The 24,395-nt window shown below is 31.0% G+C and overlaps 1 long non-coding RNA gene across 3 annotated transcripts; it reads right to left on the minus strand.

Annotated features, from left to right (window-relative positions):
• Positions 1-23,994, minus strand: LOC139844437 (uncharacterized). 3 transcript variants are annotated; one of them, XR_011757959.1, is made up of 6 exons: positions 23,893-23,994; positions 23,716-23,777; positions 23,563-23,633; positions 23,087-23,279; positions 20,722-22,978; positions 1-178 (listed from the first exon to the last, which is right to left on the minus strand). It is a non-coding gene; the product is annotated as an uncharacterized lncRNA (long non-coding RNA). The 3 variants fall into 3 exon arrangements; XR_011757957.1 differs by having other exon boundaries at positions 20,722-23,279; XR_011757958.1 differs by having other exon boundaries at positions 20,722-23,279; positions 23,538-23,633.
• Positions 23,995-24,395: the final 401 nt, after the last annotated feature.

Consider the following 24,395-nt stretch of genomic DNA (forward strand, 5'->3'; position numbering starts at 1 on the left):
TCGAAGTTGAATATGGTAGAAGCATACCAAAAATGCCAGTTTTTACGAATATAAGAATACTGAGCAACTTGTTACGATACTTTTCATTCCAATCGAGCAAATGGAGAAAACCGCGACTTTTTTCACCTCTCGATTCTTATTTCTCGACTATCATATTTATCCGGAAACCATATAACATCTGCACAAGTGCAAAGTAGGCAAAATGTTGAGATATATGGAAGTAAGCAGAATTCACAAAGGCTTTCAAAGTTATATAACTTTTGAATGAATCATGCTCAATCGCTTAAAAACGCATCAAAAATATTGAATTGAATCTCTCAAAATGAGAAACAATATGCTTATCCATCAACTAAACCTTTTGAGATTACTTGCAATGTATGTATGTAATTCATACTACTTATAGTCCCACTTCTTAAGTCCAGTTTGACAGTTAAGAGTCAAATATGAACATTTTATTAGTCTTTTACTTCAAATTTAATATAATTGGGGCATGAAAAAGTTCTGATCTTTTTAGTTATAAGCTTTTAAAACAAAGAACTGGAACTTGTGCTTCAAGAGGTGTTTGAGATCACTTAAAAAAACATCAAAAATCTCAACTGTAACTAGATTATGTTACACAAATTAGAAGCTTCACCCTCATTTGTAGCCCAAACTTCAAAAGACTTGTTTTCTGATTTTAACTTATAATCACATAGCAAAATTAAGTAGAAAAGCTCAAAAAAGACGATTAACTTAAACACTCAATTCATCTATGTGGTTGTGTTCTACGTGATCTTTCCTCACTAAGAAGTCTTCAGGAGGCATCAAAAAAGACGAATCAAAGAAAATTCCTTCTTCATCGACTAGGGTTTTCAAGGAATAGAAGGGTTGAAGTCGATTGCTCTTTTTCTATCGATACGAAGGAGGGGGTGATCTCTCTATTGATTCTGGCGATCAACAATCAAACCCTAACTCGAAATCAAATAATGTGCAATCCCCAGACGATTCTGATGAGAAGAATACGGCAGCTGTTGAATCACCTATTCATACGGGTGATGAAACTATGTTAAATCCAAATATGGCTATTGTAACTTGGAGGATAAAATAAGTGTGCATAGTGTGGCTGAATCAACTGACGAGGAAGATGATGTGCAACTGAATTTACCTGCTACTAGTAATCAAGTTAGTGAGGATTATCAACATCTGGATCTAAAAATCAAGGTCCTGTTGAGAAGAATAATAAAGTGGTGCAACCTCCTGTATCGTTAAACTATGTTTTTAATGTTTGGAAGAAGTACGGGTTAGAAAAAACGATGATGAATTCGAAAGGGTTCTTCTTCTTCAAGTTTTCATTTGGGAAAGGTATGATGAGGGTACTTCAAGAAGGTCCTTGGATGATAAGGACAATACCTATTATTTTGAATAGATGGACCCCTAATGTTTCTTTGACAAAAGAAGATTTAATGAAAGTTCTTGTTTGGGTTCGACTTTATGAGGTTCCCTTAATGGGATTTACAGATGTTGGTCTAAGTGTAATTGCATCAAAAATTGGTAGGCCTATGACGTTAGATGCGTACACAAGTACGATGTGCCTTGAGTCGTGGGGCCGCCCTAATTTTGCTAGAGCGATGAGTGAAGTTTCTTCAGAAACTGATTTGAAGGAATCCTTAAAAGTGGCTACTCCTAGTATTGATGGTAATGGTGTAACCATTGATGAAGTGTGAATTGAGTACGATTGGAAACCTCCCCGTTGTTCATGTTGCAAGGTCTTTGGGCATCAGGATATTCATTGTCCAAATGTGGTGTGTGAGGTTGTAAAAGACAATCAACCAGGCAATAAGGGGTTTACATTGGATAATTCAAAGAAAGATGCAAATGGTTTTCAAGATGTACTAAAGAAGAAAGTTAAAGGTATTGCAACCATTGATCATAAAAAGGGGAACAAAGGGGGTTTTGGTGTTGGCAAACCAAAACAAAAGTTGATTTATCGTCCGAAGGTGGATGAGAATAAAAGAAAATCGAAAGAGGGAACAAGTAAGGATAAACAAGTGAAGGTTCATAGCTCGTTTGGTGCTCTCGTGGATGAACCGAGCGATATAGAATCTGATGAAGGGGAAACTGCAATGTTTATGGTAGAGAAGAATTATTCTAAAGTAACGGCCCCATTTGGAATGAAATCGGGATGATTATAACTTGAAGACCTTATTGCTTTCATGTCATAATCTAGTTGTGTCATTCCTATTTTTGGCTTTGCTAGTCCTCTAGTTGAAGTTTAGGTTCTAGCTTGTTTTTGTTTTGGTTGTTTGTGATTCCACTTGGTGTGCTTGTGGTCGTTATTCTTATTTGTATTTTATTATTATATAAATAATATTTACCGGATAAAACCCTTTACTTAAAAAAAAATCAGTAAAAACCATATTATAAGCCAATCCAAAAATGTACTTATCAACTACTAATCAACAAAAAGAAACTTATGAGTTATAGTTTAACAACATAAATGCAAATTCAAACCCTGGGTATATCAATTAGTACAGGTGATAATTAAAACAAAATCTCTAGAGTAGAAGTTATTTACACCATTGAGTTTCACAAAAGCAGTCAACTTTCTACTTTTAAGAGCCCCTGGTGTTTACGAATTTTAAAAATTCTATTTAAGTTTAAGAGCCCATGGTGTTGACAAATTTTAAAAGTGGTTTTCAATGGTGTTAGAACTTAATGTCTACAATTTTTTTTCTCACAATTAATATCTTTTTAATATATAAATTGTATATACTACGTAATATCTAGAGTACAATGAAAATTTGTCATGGAACGTAATATTAGTAAAGTATAAGTTATAATATTTCAGAATTATTATATACAATTATTTTTTGAATAACAATGTAACCCGCGAGTTTAATTTTAGAAAAGTTATTAGTCATTTCAGTAAAATAATGGTACTCGACGGAGTCGTCATGTATAATTAATAATATTATAATAGTTATCCTTGCGTATTTGTAAATATTTTACGGACTTATTGAGCCTTCAAAATTAGAATTGAAAAATAAAATAAAAGTGTTATTTTGTATCTACAAAATCTCAGTCACTCATTCGGTCTTTCTCCGAAAATATCTCTTTTCATATTTCTCATATGATTTTGAAACACAATTACTCCATACTAATTATTTTCATCCTATGAATACGCATGCATTTATATATATATAAATTACCGTAAATGGTGTCAACATCTGATTGGCCCTTACCTCACGTTAACAGTAACCTCTATTATTGCCCAAATCCATCTCCTACCCGACCCATTTTCTTATAAACCCTCTTATTTGGTCGTCTCTGTCCACCGAACCTATCTCAAAAAAAAAAAAAAAAAATGCTTTCCATTTCTCGGTCTACCAATTGACTCATCGAACATCTGCTTCCGTTTGTGACGATTCCGACTGCCTTTTGTTACATCAGAGGTAACTTCTTCTTCCAGTTTTTTTTTTTTAATTAAATTTGCAATTACATGCTTGTGCCTAGGTTTGTAACAATTGGGGGTAATACAAAAATTGGCAACGCGATGAAAGACCACGTTGACCATAAAATTTATTGGCCTTCAAGCATTTATAGACTGTTTGTACTTAATTAATCTAATTGTTGTTACTTTTTCTTCCAGGTTTTTTTTTTTTAATTAAATTTGCAATTACATGCTACCTCCTAGGTTTGTAACAATTGGGGGTAATACAAAAATTGGCAACGCGATGAAAGACCACGTTGACCATAAAATTTATTGACCTTCAAGCATTTATATACTGTTTGTACTTAATTAATCTAATTGTTGTTACTTTTTCCCCCCAATCGACATTATTTGGAAACCATATGTACATCACCTGTTCATACTACTAAATATACGCTATAATTTACATAATAATTTATCTGCTTCTTTTAATTAATGAGTTCTGTCAGTATATATCAATAGGAATCAGAAACAATGTAATTTTTGTTGACTTCATTGACAGTAATCTGATACCAAATAGATCAACCTGCTGTATCCAGTAGCTGATAAAATGTCAAACACTGGTATATATAAATTGTCCTAATTGGTGTCAAAATTTGATTGGTAAATATGGTGCGTTAACAGTAACTAAAAATAGTACCCAGAACCTCCCCTTTGAAAGGACCCATTCATATACATTATAAACGATTCACAATAGTTGATTACATTGCGAGGTATTTGACCTCTATATGATACATTTTACAAACATTGCATTCGTTTTTAAAAGACAAACTTTCTTTACATCGAAAATTGACAGGCGTGCATACCATTTCATAATATCCACTATCCAACTATAAATTGATTTAATAATAATATTTGATGAACTCAATAACTCGAATGCAACATTCTTCGAAATATGCTATGAAAGACTTCAAGTAATATCTTTAAAATGAGCAAATGCACAGCGGAAGATTTCTTTAACACCTGAGAATAAACATGCTTTAAAGTGTCAACCAAAAGGTTGGTGAGTTCATTAGTTATCATAATCATTTATTTCCATCATTTTAATAGACCACAAGAATTTCATTTTCAGTTCTCATAAATATACGTCCCATGCATAGAGACAAAAATAATCATTCATATGGTGAACACCTGGTAACCGACATTAACTAGATACATATAAGAATATCCCCTATCATTCCGGGATCCTCCTTCGGACATGATATAAATTTCGAAGTACTAAAGCATCCGGTACTTTGGATGGGGTTTGTTAGGCCCAATAGATCTATCTTTAGGATTCGCGTCAATTAGGGTGTCTGTTCCCTAATTCTTAGATTACCAGACTTTAATAAAAAGGGGCATATTCGATTTCGATAATTCAACCATAGAATGTAGTTTCAATTACTTGTGTCTATTTCGTCAAACATTTATAAAAGCGCATGTATTCTCAGTCCCAAAAATATAAAGGGTAAAAAGGCAAATGAAACTCACCATACTGTATTTCGTAGTAAAAATACATATAACGTCATTGAACAAGTGCAAGGTTGGCCTCGGATTCACGAACCTAAATTAATTATATATATTTATGTGTTGGTCAATATTTGTCTAACAAATTAGGTCAAGTCATAGTGTACCACAATCCTAATGCTCGAGACTAATATGCAAAAGTCAACAAAAGTAAATTTGACTCAAAATAATTTTCAAAAATCTATACATGATTAATATATAGTTTAAATATCGTCATTTTATATTTTTAAATATTTTTAAAAGATTTATTAGAGTAAATAATATAATTTATTTATTAATAAATAAAATTTTATATTAAATTTATATAATAAAATATACTTTTATATATATTAAGTAATAAAATTTATAGGGTTCATTTAATATCATAAAGATAATATGATAGGTATTATTAAAGTAAGTTATTACACGTAGTAAAATATGTTTGTATTACATATTTATTTAATCAAATAATATGTATAATGATAGTAAGTAAAAGTTGTATTATTTTGTAATAATAATTATTATTATAAAAATATCAATATTTATAATTACTAAGATGACATTATGATAAAACGATAATTCTAATTATGATAACTTTAATATTTACGATAATTTTTAATATTATCTTTAAAATAATAATTCTATTTAAAATAATAATAATATTAATAATGATATTTTATAGTAACAATGACATTTCTATTAAAATGATAATTTTTGTTAAAATGATAATTTTAATACTAACGATACTTTTAATAATAATAGTAATGATAAAAATAATAAGAACGATAATTTTATCTAAATCAATATCTTAAAATATTTTAATTTCATCATGATACTCTTACTCATTATTTCCTAATCATTTCGTTTAATAGCTTTTAATCGTCTTTTATATCGTGTTCATAATAATGATAATAATAGTAATCAAAATAATTAGGTGTTACAAATATTTGTTTTAATTACACTAATATTAATAATGATAGTTACTATAACATTATTAACGATAATACTAATAATTATCTTAATGATAATATAGTAATAATAATAATAACAATAACAATAACCATTTTTAAATAATGATATATATATATTAATAATGATAATAATAATAATAATACGAATAATAATAATAATAATAATAATAATTGGATAATAATAATAATACTAATTATAACTTTAACGATAATAACGATAGTAATAATAAAAAAAAATAACAATTTTTAATGATAAATCACTTTTATTGATAAAGATAATAATAATCATAATAATAAGATAAAACTAGAACGACGATAAAAACGACGATAATAATAATCATTTTTAATAAAAATATCGAAAATTCAATTGATTATAACTTCTAATCCGTTCATCGAAACCATTCGATATCTAAAGGAAAAGTTCTTAATTTTTCGCTAGCTTTCCAAGGACATGCATATCTTATACCTTATCTCAACCGCAAGTGTAACTAATTCAAGATTCAACCTTGTCTAAGGGCAATATCAAAAGTACAAGCATGCATAATCCTAAATACTCGAGCACTAGTCAGGGATACACTATTAGTATGTAAAAGTTAAATTATGAGTACTCACGTATCAATATTGAGATTCAATATTGCAGGAAAGGTACGTAGACGCAACGGAAATGATAAACACTATATTGACCTCACGAGCATACCCATGAACCATACTCAATCACCTCCATAGCTATAACCCATAATTTCCTTAATCCTATCCTACTAGAAAAACAATTTCGAAATCACTCGGACAGCACTCCGTCGTAATATTTTATGTATACTAATATTATCTTGAAATAATACGGAGTAAATATATATATGTAAATCGATTGAGAGAGTTTAGAGAAAAATATTTTCAAGTTTCTATGAAATAATGAAACCTATTGAATTCTATTTATAATAGATTTTTGAATTATTAATGTGAATTATTAAAGTATGAATTATTAAAGTGAATTATTAAAGTATGAATTATTAAAGTGAATTATTAAAGTATAAATTATTAAAGTGAATTATTAAAGTATGAATTATTAAAGTGAATTATTAAAGTTAAAGTAAAGTAAAAATAAAGTAAAGGTAAAGTTTAAGTATAGTAAAAGTATAAAACTATGTACGTTTAATACGCGTATAAATATATATAATATTAATTTAAATCGTTATATATATTTAATAAAATAAAATATAAATATCGTTATATTTATCATACTAGTTAAGTAATGAGTTGTCAAAAGTGGTTCTAGATATTTATAAAAGTTATATACGTTTTAATAATAAAGTTCTTTTTAAACTGAAAACGTTTTTGTACGTTTGAAACTAAATAGATCAATCGAGTCTTTATGAGATTCAATCTTCCACTATCCTTTGTTTAGTTCTCAATGATTGACAATTTGTTCTTATTTATAAATCACTTTACCATTTTTCGAATATTGTTAAAATGGAAAGATTTCTCAAATCAACGTGGGCCTTTCAACAGAGACTTGTAATCATAATTCAATATATCTGATAATTTAATCATTTGATCTTATCTTCTAATTCCATTGATAAACATTTTAAAACAGATACAATCATATAAAGTATTTAATCTAATATTTTATTTACGTTTCAAGTTATAATATATATACACATATACATATATAATCATATTCGTTTAATGGTTCGTGAATCGTTGGAACTTGGTCGAGGTTGAATGGATGTATGAACATAGTTTAAAATTCTTGAAATTTAACTTAACAAATATTGCTTATCGTGTCGGAAACATATAAAGATTAAAGTTTAAATTTGATTGGAAATTTCCGGGTTGTCACGGTACCTACCCGTTAAAGAAATTTCGTCTCGAAATTTGAGTGGAAAGGTCGTGAATGATAATAAGTATGTTTTCATGATGCATACGGGCTGAAAATTAGAGTTTTATCATCAGCGAATAATTTGGATAAACAATCCATTTATATGAAGAGTACGAATGAAGCTAACATAGAAGAGTGAAATGAGTAAGTGTAGATTCATCTTATCATTTGACGTAGATATGATTGATTCCCAGATTTCAAGGGATTTGAAGAAAATCTTCTTAATAAGATTTGACTCTCCGGTAATCAAGGGAATTAGGATCCGCTTTAAATGCGATTGTCCATTTTAATTGTTCTGTCAGAGATTTTCTTATAAATTCACCTCCTTCGTTTCCTTACAACTCACACCTTCTGTTGATGCATTTTATGCAAGTTCCTAGACATCTACCTGCGTCCATTGCATGTACAACAGTTTACAGGCCTCCATGATTGATCGTTATTATCCTATCCATGTTTGTATGTGGTTACAGGAACTGCAGGAACGAGATTTAGATGTTTGACTATGTTAGACTTAGTCAGACGTACGAGTGAAGCCTCACTAGTACGGCTGACAGGCTCATACGCACGGTTGATGCTCAGCTAAGTCACAATTACAACCTAAATGAGAAGACACGAGTGAGTGATCACCCTTACGGCTGATGAAGCCAACTCGTACGTGTGATGAATGAATCGTATGGGTGAGTCAACAGCAGGGGTATATAAAGTCTTATGTTCTTCATTTTAGGTTAAGCCTCTCATTTGTTACACACACTCAGATCTAGTGAGCTCCTCCGATTCTCTCTCAGTCCAAATCACTCAGGTGGTGAATAATAGCTCTAGGTGTTGATCTAATCACATTTGATTTAATTGTGTTTTGACTAAATTAATCAAAAAAAAAAAAAAAACGTAACCTATTCACTAGAGGGTTTGATTCACTTATTCCGCCATTGTGTGAGTTAAATCTGTTGATTTCTAAGTTCCTAGTCATGTTTCATCACCTTCTATTCTTTCCCCCTCAACTCATATTTTAAAGTATTCATCAATATGCTCCATCCAGTTCTGATTCTCGATATACTTCTAACTTTCATATCGGTCATTCTTCTTTTTCATCTACCGCCGGAAGAATCTATTTACTTCTACTATACTCTTGGGTTTATAGTGTTTCTAGTTCTCCCGTGTCTTTATATTGCTATATGCATCGATATATATGGTTTATAATTTCTGGTTTGTCGTTGGGATTTATATGTTCCCTTATATTTCAAAGTATCTGCTTCTGTCTTCTATAATCATTATCATTCACAGTTAATGCTCTCTTTTATTTGCTGCAATTTATACCCCAATTTCTATTTCGGAGTTTTGTCATTTCGTTTCTTCTTCTTGCGATTAAGCACCGCTTGTAATGGTCCAGAATTCACAGATATGAATTTCGGAATGAACATTGTTAATGTTCTAGGAAGGAAATTGTGATGGCACGATCTTGAATTGTCAAATTACTAGAATACCTTGGAAAAGGCCGAATCATCAAGAAATATTTTCTTGATATTTTAGAGGTTAAATAGAATACAAGAGTCGTATAACATGGCACATGATGATGTTATGATCTGTGAATCATCACGTTCCATTTAGAAACTCAGCATGACTTACTGTAATATAATCACATTGATCAAGTGTCATTATATTATACTAATTCATGCTTCAGTTCCCAACATTACTTCAAAATATTCCTATTTTAAACTTGAATGTTTCAGAATTTTGAAACTAAAATAGTTTCTTTTATGATGTAATACAAATAGCACGAAGAGGTAAATGATTTCAAATAAGAAAAATTAAGAAAATATCTTCAGAAATATGGAGGATATTTATAATGAAAGATATGATGATATTTTAGAATTTCTAATATCAGAGGATGATGAAGAATATTGTCCGCAGGGGTTTAGAGTTAGAATCAAGGTATTCGTTAATGACTTCAGCAGGTACTGAATCATTTGGATCCTTTGAAGTCAGGTTCAGTCTTTGTAATTTGTCCACAGCCTCCTTCCTACTTTGCTCAATCCATTTTCCAGTTCCAAAACTTCTCTTTTTCTGCGCTTTGCCAACACACTTCATCATTATCATCCAGCTTTTACCGTTTAAAGTCGTTTATAGTTTTTGCTGCTTCATCAGTATTTTTTTTTTCTATTTTCGGAGAACCAATTCGTAGTTCGGAGTATTTTTCAGAAACTTCACATTCAAATAAAGTCCAGAAGATAGACGTTATATATACACATATAACTGTTGGCGTAGACATCCTGCGAGATTTCAAAATATTGATTGCTAATTCCCAATGATTCGTATGGCAATTCTCATTACAAGATGCGAATGAGTAAATAATGGGGTTTCAATGAATAATTATAATGACTTTTTGGAGAGGCTAAAGTCAAAGGGTAATGAAGTTGTTGGTACATCTGCTAATAATGTGGTGGAATGTAAAAGGTTCCCTGGTAACGAAGGTGTATATCTCAAGGTTATAATAAGGTTAGTCTGACTGAAAAGTTGAAGTTGACTTGCTGGAGCTGTGACAAAACTGGCTACTTTGAATAGGAGTCGCAAAGTTATTTTTGCTAATAAATGCCAAAGAATCTGACGCGGATACATTGTTTAAACTTTTACTTTGGTTTCAAGAGTTTTTCGGGTACATAACTGTGGGTAACATGTGGTTGGATCATCATCTCGATTGCTCATCATTCGAAGTGTCTTCAGAAATTTTCGAAGGGTTTGAACACAGATTGTAATCGTTAACATACATTTGATGTTCTAACACAGTTTTGAAGACAAAATATAGCTTGTGAAAGATGTAAGGATCTAAGAGTGATGATTTTGGTCATATCTCAAGTTGAATTTTGAGATTTCAAAATCAGAATATGTAATTAAATTTTGAATGAGTATGGTTGTTTTGATTTCTATAAAAGAATGTATATTGTTGTGAAAGTAGGGAGTATAATGGATGATTTGCTGAATCAGATTCGAAGAATGTAACATATTAATTGTGAATTTATATATCTCTCGGGTATTACCTACCCGTTAAAAAAAATTTCACAATTAATATTTTGTACAAAAGAATTTTATTACAGTCTTTATGAAAATATATATGTGTATATTTTCTTCAGATGTAACATGGATTTAATGAGTTAATGTTAAATTAAACTCATTTGATTTACGATTGAAACTAGAATTGAATAATCCCTAAAGGCTTTAAAAAGTACATAACTTTTACGCAGTATTTCTTTAATGACATTGAAATTATGAATCAATACTTCGTTATTTGTTGATGTATGATGTTCGGTTCGTGGAATTCTTGTGAATTTCGCAAAGTACGAATGATGTTATCTGAAAAGTTTCGGGTACATCGATGATGAAAGTGTAAAATCAAATATATACTTGATTTATTATGAATTGGAATTTGTTGAATTACGACAGAGATTGTAGTTAACGCTGGTTAAGTTGCGGCCGAAGGACGTACATTATTGCATATTTGTAATATGAATTAACCGAGTAGTTAAGATTCACACACAATAGCTTAGCACGGAAAGATTTATTTCAAAATATATATATATATATATATATATATATATATATATATATATATATATATATATATATATATATATATATATATATATATATAATATACATATAATTTCTTCAGAGGGAATGAGTTAATTCTTCATAACTCGTTGATACAATATACACGTTATTGATTCGTAATGATGTCCACAGTGATTCTTGAACTGACGGAGTTTGTGATGTTATCGGTGTTGTTGATTCGGATGTTGACTGTACTGACGATGCTGGTAACGCTGACGGTACTATTGATGTTGTTGGAAAAGCAAGTTTAGCTTGTTAATCACACACCATTTTTGTCAGGGTTTCTACTTTCCTTCTATCATTTTGATTCGCTTAACTGATTTATGGTTAGGGCTAGATTATATAATATCTAAGACTTTAGAGATTACATAATCGCCGCGAAATGTTTCTCCAATGAAGTTATGAATTAATACTTTGTCAGTTATTGTTGTTGGTACTCCTTGGTATCTATGGTGCGTATGACGTTGATGCTCGTGGGACAGATTGTGAAGTTGAGGTTTACGACGCAGTTGTGGTTGGAGGTGGTAATGGTACTGTTGGCGTTGATGATGGTGGTACTGGTTATGCTGCTGATGCTGCTGCTGGTGTTTGTAATCTCTGCACCATATTCTCCAAAGCCACTACCCGAGCGCGAAGCTCGTTGACTTCTTCTATTACACCGGGGTGATTGTCAGTTCGGACGAGCGGATAAATAAAATCTAAAATTTGATGTAATATATAATCGTGACGAGATACTCTGGAAATGAGCGAGAAAATGGTGTTTCGGACAGGTTCGCCGGTAAGTGCTTCAGGTTCTTCGTCAAGAGGGCAATGTGGTGGATGGAAGGGATCACCTTCTTCTTGTCTCCAATGATTGAGGAGGCTACGAACCCATCCCCAATTCATCCAGAATAGGTGATGACTGATTGGTTGGTCTATTCCGATCACACTGCTTTCGGAGCTTGAATGGGATTCCATTTCGGAATCTGAGTGAGTTGAACTGATGACGAATTCCATTTCGTATGATTGGATAAAGGATTTTTTTTCTTTTCGATATGAAATGATTTTGGCTAACGGATGGTATTCTAATTACATAGAATATATATGTATATATATATATATATATAAAAAGATTTCATAGATTACGGAGGACTTTGCGGGATATGTCAGGCAAAGTTTAAAGTAACAGATACGATAAGATATGATTTAGCAGATATGCTAAGATATGAATTTTTGTCTATACACTATTTATGCAATCAATGCAGCAAGACGTGTCTTAGACTAAAAATGATAAGCAGGTAATTTCCTGAGGATGATAAGTAGTTAATTTTCGACACAAAATGATAAGCAAAACTTTTGACATGCAGACACGGTCGAAGTCCAGACTCACTAATGCATCCTATCGACTTATCAGTTAGACACACTAATGCAGACCTGGTTCACTAAGACCACCGCTCTGATACCAACTGAAAGGACCCGTTCATATACATTATAAACGATTCACAATAGTTGATTACATTGCGAGGTATTTGACCTCTATATGATACATTTTACAAACATTGCATTCGTTTTTAAAAGACAAACTTTCTTTACATCGAAAATTGACAGGCATGCATACCATTTCATAATATCCACTATCCAACTATAAATTGATTTAATAATAATCTTTGATGAACTCAATAACTTGAATGCAACGTTCTTCGAAATATGCTATGAAAGACTTCAAGTAATATCTTTAAAATGAGCAAATGCACAGCGGAAGATTTCTTTAACACCTGAGAATAAACATGCTTTAAAGTGTCAACCAAAAGGTTGGTGAGTTCATTAGTTTATCATAATCATTTATTTCCATCATTTTAATAGACCACAAGAATTTCATTTTCAGTTCTCATAAATATACGTCCCATGCATAGAGACAAAAATAATCATTCATATGGTGAACACCTGGTAACCGACATTAACTAGATACATATAAGAATATCCCCTATCATTCCGGGATCCTCCTTCGGACATGATATAAATTTCGAAGTACTAAAGCATCCGATACTTTGGATGGGGTTTGTTAGGCCCAATAGATCTATCTTTAGGATTCGCGTCAATTAGGGTGTCTGTTCCCTAATTCTTAGATTACCAGACTTTAATAAAAAGGGGCATATTCGATTTCGATAATTCAACCATAGAATGTAGTTTCAATTACTTGTGTCTATTTCGTCAAACATTTATAAAAGCGCATGTATTCTCAGTCCCAAAAATATAAAGGGTAAAAAGGCAAATGAAACTCACCATACTGTATTTCGTAGTAAAAGTACATATAACGTCATTGAACAAGTGCAAGGTTGGCCTCGGATTCACGAACCTAAATTAATTATATATATTTATGTGTTGGTCAATATTTGTCTAACAAATTAGGTCAAGTCATAGTGTACCACAATCCTAATGCTCGAGACTAATATGCAAAAGTCAACAAAAGTAAATTTGACTCAAAATAATTTCCAAAAATCTATACATGATTAATATATAGTTTAAATATCGTCATTTTATATTTTTAAATATTTTTAAAAGATTTATTAGAGTAAATAATATAATTTATTTATTAATAAATAAAATTTTATATTAAATTTATATAATAAAATATACTTTTATATATATTAAGTAATAAAATTTATAGGGTTCATTTAATATCATAAAGATAATATGATAGGTATTATTAAAGTAAGTTATTACACGTAGTAAAATATGTTTGTATTACATATTTATTTAATCAAATAATATGTATAATGATAGTAAGTAAAAGTTGTATTATTTTGTAATAATAATTATTATTATAAAAATATCAATATTTATAATTACTAAGATGACATTATGATAAAACGATAATTCTAATTATGATAACTTTAATATTTACGATAATTTTTAATATTATCTTTAAAATAATAATTCTATTTAAAATAATAATGATATTTTATAGTAACAATGACATTTCTATTAAAATGATAATTTTTGTTAAAATGATAATTTTAATACTAACGATACTTTTAATAATAATAGTAATGATAAAAATAATAAGAACGATAATTTTATCTAAATTAATATCTTATAATATTTTAATTTCATCATGATACTCTTACTCATTATTTCCTAATCATTTCGTTTAATAGCTTTTAATCGTCTTTTATATCGTTTTCATAATAATGATAATAATAGTAATCAAAATAATTAGGTGTTACAAATATTTGTTTTAATTACACTAATATTAATAATGATAGTTACTATAACATTATTAACGATAATACTAATAATTATCTTAATGATAATATAGTAATAATAATAATAACAATAACAATAACCATTTTTAAATAATGATATATATATATATTAATAATGATAATAATAATAATAATACTAATAATAATAATAATAATAATAATAATAATAATAATAATAATAATAATAATAATTGGATAATAATAATAATACTAATTATAACTTTAACGATAATAACGATAGTAATAATAAAAAAAATAACAATTTTTAATGATAAATCACTTTTATTGATAAATATAATAATAATCATAATAATAAGATAAAACTAGAACGACGATAAAAACGACGATAATAATAATCATTTTTAATAAAAATATCGAAAATTCAATTGATTATAACTTCTAATCCGTTCATCGAAACCATTCGATATCTAAAGAAAAAGTTCTTAATTTTTCGCTAGCTTTCCAAGGACATGCATATCTTATACCTTATCTCAACCGCAAGTGTAACTAATTCAAGATTCAACCTAACCTGTCTAAGGGCAATATCAAAAGTACAAGCATGCATAATCCTAAATACTCGAGCACTAGTCAGGGATACACTATTAGTATGTAAAAGTTAAATTATGAGTACTCACGTATCAATATTGAGATTCAATATTGCAGGAAAGGTACGTAGACGCAACGGAAATGATAAACACTATATTGACCTCACGAGCATACCCATGAACCATACTCAATCACATCCATAGCTATAACCCATAATTTCCTTAATCCTATCCTACTCGAAAAACAATTTCGAAATCACTCGGACAGCACTCCGTCATAATATTTTATGTATACTAATATTATCTTGAAATAAGACGGAGTAAATATATATATGTAAATCGATTGAGAGAGTTTAGAGAAAAATATTTTCAAGTTTCTATGAAATAATGAAACCTATTGAATTCTATTTATAATAGATTTTTGAATTATTAATGTGAATTATTAAAGTATGAATTATTAAAGTGAATTATTAAAGTATGAATTATTAAAGTGAATTATTAAAGTATGAATTATTAAAGTGAATTATTAAAGTATGAATTATTAAAGTGAATTATTAAAGTTAAAGTAAAGTAAAGGTAAAGTTTAAGTATAGTAAAAGTATAAAACTATGTACGTTTAATACGCGTATAAATATATATAATATTAATTTAAATCGTTATATATATTTAATAAAATAAAATATAAATATCGTTATCTTTATCATACTAGTTAAGTAATGAGTTGTCAAAAGTGGTTCTAGATATTTATAAAAATTATATACGTTTTAATAATAAAGTTCTTTTTAAACTGAAAACGTTTTTGTACGTTTGAAACTAAATAGATCAATCGAGTCTTTATGAGATTCAATCTTCCACTATCCTTTGTCTAGTTCTCAATGATTGACAATTTGTTCTTATTTATAAATCACTTTACCATTTTTCGAATATTGTTAAAATGGAAAGATTTCTCAAATCAACGTGGGCCTTTCAACAGAGACTTGTAATCATAATTCAATATATCTGATAATTTAATCATTTGATCTTATCTTCTAATTCCATTGATAAACATTTTAAAACAGATACAATCATATAAAGTATTTAATCTAATATTTTATTTACGTTTCAAGTTATAATATATATACACATATACATATATAATCATATTCGTTTAATGGTTCGTGAATCGTTGGAACTTGGTCGAGGTTGAATGGATGTATGAACATAGTTTAAAATTCTTGAAATTTAACTTAACAAATATTGCTTATCGTGTCGGAAACATATAAAGATTAAAGTTTAAATTTGATTGGAAATTTCCGGGTTGTCACACCCTTACCCGACCCATTTTCTTTTATTTCATTCATTCACCTACCTCCCTGATGTTCTCACGCGCTGTCATCGGCGATGGTTACGATTGCCTGTCATCGCCGCTCCTCGGTGGTCGTCTCCTAACGTCCCCGACGGTTGATTTCTTGCGGTGGTCATGGTGTTGGTGTGGTTTCTGCCCCCGTATTTTGGTTTTGCGATGTTATCGGTGACGGTTTTTAACTCTGTTATTAACACCTCCGATGGGTAATTTCTACCTTCCTTTGTGGCTTTAGGTATTTTTATATCTTGCTAAGTAATGGTTATAATACTTGATTTTGACCCTTTTACGACAATCGTTGGTCTTGATTTTGGCCGTCGGGATGATTGTCGTGGTTGTCGTTCGGATGGCTGTTGTCCTGGGTTTATTAAGGTAACTCTCTATTCTGATGATGTTTAAGTTTTACTCTTCAAAATGAATTCTTAAAACATAATGAAAATTGATTTAAGGTTATTGTTGATGTTTATTTGATGAAAAAAAATCAACAACTATGGGTTGCTATCTGTACTGCTGTTGCTATGGTGTTGTACTTTATCCGATGAGAATTGTAGACGCTTTCATACTGTTGCTATGTTGTTATGCTGTTGTTATGTTGTTGCTATGCTGTTGCTATGGTGTTCTGTATGTTTTGTTGTTGCCTATAAAAAATAATGAGATTTTAGTAAGTTATGTAGCATATCTATGATATTAAAATGATATGTATTCTCTCCTGACAGGATTATGTTTGGCACGACAACATACGTGTTGCAGCTTTGGTGATCTAACATATGTGTTGTGAGTATGGCTGATCATAGTCATTGTCGTTGAAACACATGTTTGCAGGATATAAATTGCAGACATGATGATGCTTGGACCATGATGATGAACATGTAGGAGCTAACCATTACATTCATAATAAATGGGTTTGCAACTTGGCGGGGCAACATATGTTGCAGCCATGGCAACTCATTATTTGTCTATTAGCTTCTGTACATGCCTGAGTCCAAATTATTTCCTCTATATACTAATTGTGAATGTTGCCTACTTGATGTTGTGGGAATTACTGTTCCCTTTGGACTGACCTATCATTTCACTTAATTTTTTGAAGGTATTTTGGTCATTTTGTGTGCTTTTTCCACTTACCTATTTATACCTCCTAGGGTTTTGGAACCCCATTTCATTTTGTCATATAAACGAAAGGGCTATGATATGATAAACATCTCATGCACTTTGAATATTGGCGGGGCAGCCTATAGGTAGCAGCCATATATTGGCAAGGCAACCTACAGGGTGCAGCCATGTTGTGGCGAGGCAACCTATAAGTTGCAGCCATGGTGGACCGTGTTCTGTTGATAGAACTTACCGACATAACTTAGCCCGATTTTTTAGTACACATGTTTGTCTAAAACTGTTGTTATAAGAAGTTTGTTTAACAACTAGAGTTATTATTGGTACAAAACTGAGCCTGCAATTTTATTACCATGGTTTTTGCGTTTTATCATTTATGTATTCATCGTAAAGTCCAGAAAAAATTCATCATAAGGTTGTCATAGCTCTCCAGGTATACTATTTTTTTAGTCAAAAATATGTATTGAAGTATTTATATTTATATGTTTTCTAAAAAATAATGATTTAAATAAGTTGTTCACGGTATTTGCAGACCAGATGCAGGCGCTTTAAGTCCGTTGATAAAGACGCCTAAGGTGGTACGATTTATTTGTTTCTTTTCCGTTTCATTCAAAGGTATTTTGCTTTTGGAGTTTTTGACCAACGTTGTAGAATGAAGTTAATGTTATGAAGTTAACGATTTTGAACACCAAAATATTTTCTAATGTGTATTACCTTAAATAAAAAGATACGGCAAATATTAGTTGCACAATCTTCATCCATTCATGTAATACTATTAATATGCATCTTATTAAACACCATAAGACGATACATGGATGGAATACAATCTATTGACGGATTTGGTATGATATTTGACATAATGCTATTTTATCGCTGCCATTATTTTTTTTGCTGGGAAAACATATTCATGATATTTGATAATGTGGTACAGAACAGACATTGGTACTTCGGATTATTTTGCTCTTGATGTGCTGCTCAAATGCCTCACTATATTGAGTTCAGAGTAAGCATCTATCCCTCCTATATTTAAGTCAACAATATGTATCTCGGATGCTTACAACCTGTTTTAACATGATATCAATCTTTTAATGTATGATTGGGTTAAAAAACCTGTAGGAGGTAAATTAGGCAGGTAAAGGTACTAAGAGTTATTGTATTGAGTATAGAATATTTGAGAATGATTTCAGTATGTGATTAGTGTGATTAAATGTCATTTTGTCATTGTTTTGCTTCAAGTTTTTTTTTTGTTGGAAGTGTATTTTCCAAATAAATTTGTTTGAATGTAATGTTTTTTCTCTATGCTACACCAATTTGTTTATTGTCATAAGATTACAGTAAAAAATGTTATATGTGTTGTGTTTTTATGATAGTTCACTTGAATGCAATTTGTGTTATCATATATGAATGCTGCAACAGTGTCCCACAGCCTAATGGCAGCTTCAAAATGTCAAAGAAAGTCTTCTCTGAGTTACAATGGATCTTTTGGTTTGCTGCTACAAAGACGTTCCGAGATTGTAATCGTGCAGAGTCTCCGGTTTCTATCCTTTTACTGCTGCTGCAGACAGACCTGATGTATTGACCCGTATATTTCATATGAAAGACAAGCATTTCATTGCATTTTTGAAGGGCAAATATCCATATGAATGGTTCATACCAGGCCAGTTATATGGTTACTGTAATTTTCTATTAGTAACTACATGTTATTAATTTGTTGCAGCTCTTTATACAATTGAGTTTCAGCTGGTGAATGCATTCTATTTGGTGTCTTTTTCTGTGTTAAGGTACTAAGAATTGAGTTTAAGTTATGATGTTTGTTATCGAAGTTAGCTTTTATGAGTTGATGTTCTTTTGGCAGTTGTAGTTGTTCAACTGATTTTTTACTAATAGTGTCATTGTCGAGTGAAAGATAGTTGCTTATTTGTTTATGTTCTAATGCTTCCTAAAAAGGGGTAAACCAGATTATAGAGGGTTCTTTGCCATCTACTAAGAAATTTCACATTAGGGTTTGTTCTTTATACGTACCATGTTGTGCATTGCGATTCTGTGTTTAACTGTATGTTTGCTTAGGGTTTGAATGGGTGTGTGGGTCGCATTCTATTATTCTGAAAGGTAAGTCAAGCATACATTCATTTGCATCCTGATCTATTTTAACACCATTTAGCAAGATTTTTGTATATATATAGTAAACTATTTAGTTGATTCTTTATTTTGTTTCTATTTTTTTGTAGTGTGATTGTTGAAGTTCTTAAGATGGATAGCTAATATGCATTATAAATGTTATCAAAATCGTAAATCGTCAACAAAGCATATAAAAAACGCAAAAACAAAGCCGCGGCCACCTAGAAATGGTGTCAACATGTGATTGGTAGGGTTAGAAGTTTAGTTATAAGTTTAATTACTTTAATAATAAGTTTTGAATTAATGTTTAGTTTACATGTTGATTATTTTAACTGTATGCAACAGTCCGAAGCAACAAATTGAGAATAGTTACGATTTGTCCCCACAACGGTTGCCAAAAACCGCGGCAACGCGCGGACCACAACACTAGTACATAATAAATGGGTGTTGTTAGTCAATAGTCATATTACTCATTTATATGGGGAGCTTATCTATAATAAATGGATATTGCATATCTTATGTATATTTAGGGAGTTTATCAATATATCGATTTATATATTAAATATTAAAAGAAAATTTGTTGAATGATACAGTATGTTAAATCATGATTTCAAGAAAAAAATGATAAAAGAAAACTCAAACAATGCAATTAAAATTGACTTAAGTGACGATTTCAAGAATCTCACTTTAATAGAAAACTATTTAGAGCAAAAATAACCCTAAGATACATCAAATCTGAAGTAAATGGAGCAAACTAAAGTAAATGGAGCACAAATAACCCTGATTTATTGTAAAATATTAAAGTAAGCTTAAAAGATACTGCAAATTTAAATTATAAAGTAGGTGCAAAAAATCGAGCAAATTCATGTGATCATGATTCTATTATGTAGGAATAAAGCAATTAAGTAACAATCTACCTAGCAAACTCATATGTAAACTTTATTAAATAATTTATTGTACCTCTGTATGGCTTCCATCTTCCTTTTTGTGCGTTAACCTCAACATATTTCATTCCTCCATAAGGATTAATAACCTGAAGCACCTCATAACCAAGCTAAGCAAAAAAGAACCAAACGCATTTTTAAAGAATAAAATACTCATAGTAACCATGTAACAAACCTTGAATCGAACAACAATCCGGATTCAAATATGTAATTATCAAATTTATGAACTACCACTAAGGCTCATAAAGTCTCAATCACTTGAAACAATATGCATAAGTTATGAATAAGAGAATAATTCGAGACTTTTGTAAGAAAAACGGTACAACAAAATTGTCTACCATTAGCAGTTTAAACTGAACATGACTTGGTTACACATAGTATCAAGAAGGATATGTTTTTTTCTTTTTTTCTTTTTGTTGTTGTTGGAACGGCTAAAATAAGGATATGGCATTGGAAGTGCATATCATCATTTTAAACTTTAATGTTGAAGATAGAATACATTTCAAGCCTTCCCATAAAATTCAAGAAAAGAATGTACTTCAACCTTACTGATTTTGGAGGAAACAATTCCAGTATCAATAGTTGACATGTCAATGTAACCTTTCCACATCCAGATTTCCTTAAGAATCCCACCTTTAACTCATCGCACTCCAAGACAACAAACAAAGAAGATAAAAATATAACGAAGCTTGTACATACCTATATTATCAGTAAAATAACAAAGAAACAATGAGTAAGGATCAAAAGAATCGATTAGCTTAAAAAGTACATAATACAGATTAAAAGCATTAAAATAAAATCTAGTCAAGTTTGATCGTATGAACTTCTAAGGGGCATCAAGTCAAGTATGTACAAACTGGAAATTCTAAAAGACACATGCGAAAGATATAGATATGTAGCCTGTCAAACCATCCATTTAAATAGAAGCAGCTGAAAAGTTAGTCTATACATACAAATAAAAATCATCTCAATAGCTGAATGGCATTTTTGACCCATTTATCAACTACAGTTTTAGTAATTATAGATCAAGTATTTATTTACAATCATAATTTACACCATTTTAGCTTCTAAAGTGCAGTTGTTCAGTTATTGTGGGTGAGCGAGCTTCCTGCCATTGAATGGAACTGATTTCCCATCCTTTATGTTAGTGAAAGCCAAGGCTCCAAACATACAAAAGAATAGACGTTTAGCTTCATTTTTTTTTCCATCACCCTGAATCTATCTAAACAAATCCAACAGTAGGATAGCTTGACCTGTTCAGATAAATGCAGCCTATAATCTCATCCTAATAAACCTAAAGCTCATCGTTCTGCACATGTTGCTCATCATGTGCCAGTTCTCTTAGATATTTGTTGATCAGTATCGCATCTTACGTTTTGAGCTCAATTTTGTAGGACGCTTGATATGCACTAATCAACAATTAATCTTAGAAGTCCAGTTTTTTACAAAAATAAAACCCATTTTTTAAAAATTAGCAAACAAAAGTGAGCTTAAAACTCAGGTTTTAGGCCGTCCGCCAACGAAGCATTGCTTCAACGGCATCCCCTCACCTTGTGTGTTGGGGCTGGGGGTTAGGTCATGGGTTCGAGCCTCGCTCTGCCCATCCTATTAATTAATCTGCCTGAAATATGGATATCCAGATTGACCCCAGGGGGTTTTTCTCCCGGATCCATTCAGGATTCAAACCCGGTCCGCCTGCCCCTAGGGATGGTTAAAGGATCGGGTTCCTGTAATGCGATTCGGGTTTCCTCCCGAACGCGTGTGTGTGTGCAAATGATGAGTGTCGTTGAAATAAATGATACGCTGATGCATGCTTGCCATTCAAAAAAAAAAGGTTTTAGGCCGTCCTTATATTTGTATGTTAAGTTCAGTACTCGTGCTATAAATCTAGAAAGTCATACCGTCGTCGTTGTAAAGACTATCGCAGGCTACAATTCCTTTGCTAAAATACACCCACTGCAATCACCAGTTGCATAAGCAGTCCAGTATGTTCCAAGGCTTTGACCATTGATCCACAAATTTAAGTAATGGCTAACCTCCTATAATAAGTACATTAAATGAAACCTTAAAATAAAGTTAGAGGAGTTGGCAAAAGTTTGTTACATAAGCGGCTGCAACCCATCATTTGCGACTATTTATGTCATTGCGAGCACCCTGTGCCACGTTAGTGACTGTTGTTTTTAAACGATAATCGAACCCTAGCACCATTTAAATGAAGACATATGGTTCTTGGAGATTACATCCACGGCATCATCCTTCAAATTAGACTCAGACTGTTATAATAAAAACAAAACGAATAATGTAGGCCCACGAGGTGAACTAAAAATACACACATAAAAAGATAATCCGTACTTAATTATGAAATAGAAGAAACACCGTACCTTATACCCGATGTGATTGTTCGCCATAGAGAAGCGTCTTGCATGATGAATGGGTACTGGTTGAAGATTTAACGTCTCTTCATTAACCGTTTGTTTCAGATTCTTCATTCCATATTTGGAGGCCATTATTAATATCTATATGGCTAGAAAGGGTTGAAACTGGACCATACCCTGATGAGAGGAACTTCATACCCTGTAAAACACATAGATAAGAAAAAGAAAATGCATTGAGAGGCATTTAATGGGACACATTCATTCAATAGTTCCCTATTATGGTGATCCCTTAGTGCACTTACAATGCACATTAATAAACTGCAAAAATTATACCCTTAATCTTGCAATATATTGTAACATATACAGGCTATTCATATTCATACGAAATATGAGATAAGCATAATAACCCCACTATCTACACTCCTCAGATTTTACATCATCTAGAGATAACATAAACCTTTAAGAATGAAAGGGAGTATTGCCTCTTGTACGACAGTCACGGTCATTTTTTGGTCACCAGCATCCTTAATTGATTTCGAAGATTACAATGAAACTGCACATTCATCAAAAATGTGCAAAATTCAATAATTTCAGATAACACTAATTGTGTGAAATAGAAAGAATTAGCAACTTACTTGCAAACAGCTTCTTGAATCATCTCCATAATCAAAAGCCCTAATTTTTCATTAATATAAACCTAAAAAAATCAGAAACAGAAAAGATACCATCGGAGTGCATTCAATAAAAAGAATAATTTCAATCAAAAGACAGCACACAAACTTTGAAAATGATTTCACACAAATAAAACTTACATTCGGAACAGAATTACACACAATAAGGGACGGAACTTCAACTACTTTAGTGGAAGAGCCAAAATCGTTTCAAAGACTTATATATAAAAAAAAAAAAAATTCAACAAATTTTTGGAGGGGCCACTGCCCACCCCTGCCACCCTAAAGATTCATCCCTGCACACAATAAACTAACATAATCATCAATTATAGACAAAATGACAAATTATCGGAACTTACATGAACAATGAACAATAATTTACCACGGATTCATGAACATTCAAGACTCATGAAGCTTTATTGATATAAACCCTAGCTGGACGGGGAAGAAGATGACGATGAAAAATATTTATTACTCCATCTTATGATTTAGGGCATATAGCGATAACGATTTGAGTTAAACAGTATAGATATAGATATATACATGGAAGGTGTATGATTTAGGGCATATATCCCTACCCTGAAAGGATGAAGAAGAAGGTGATGTTTGAATTGTGATTGAAGAGAGAGGGACAGTTTAATGGT

This window comes from Rutidosis leptorrhynchoides, chromosome 4 (genome assembly GCF_046630445.1).
Source record: "Rutidosis leptorrhynchoides isolate AG116_Rl617_1_P2 chromosome 4, CSIRO_AGI_Rlap_v1, whole genome shotgun sequence".
Classification (NCBI taxonomy): Eukaryota; Viridiplantae; Streptophyta; class Magnoliopsida; order Asterales; family Asteraceae; genus Rutidosis; species Rutidosis leptorrhynchoides.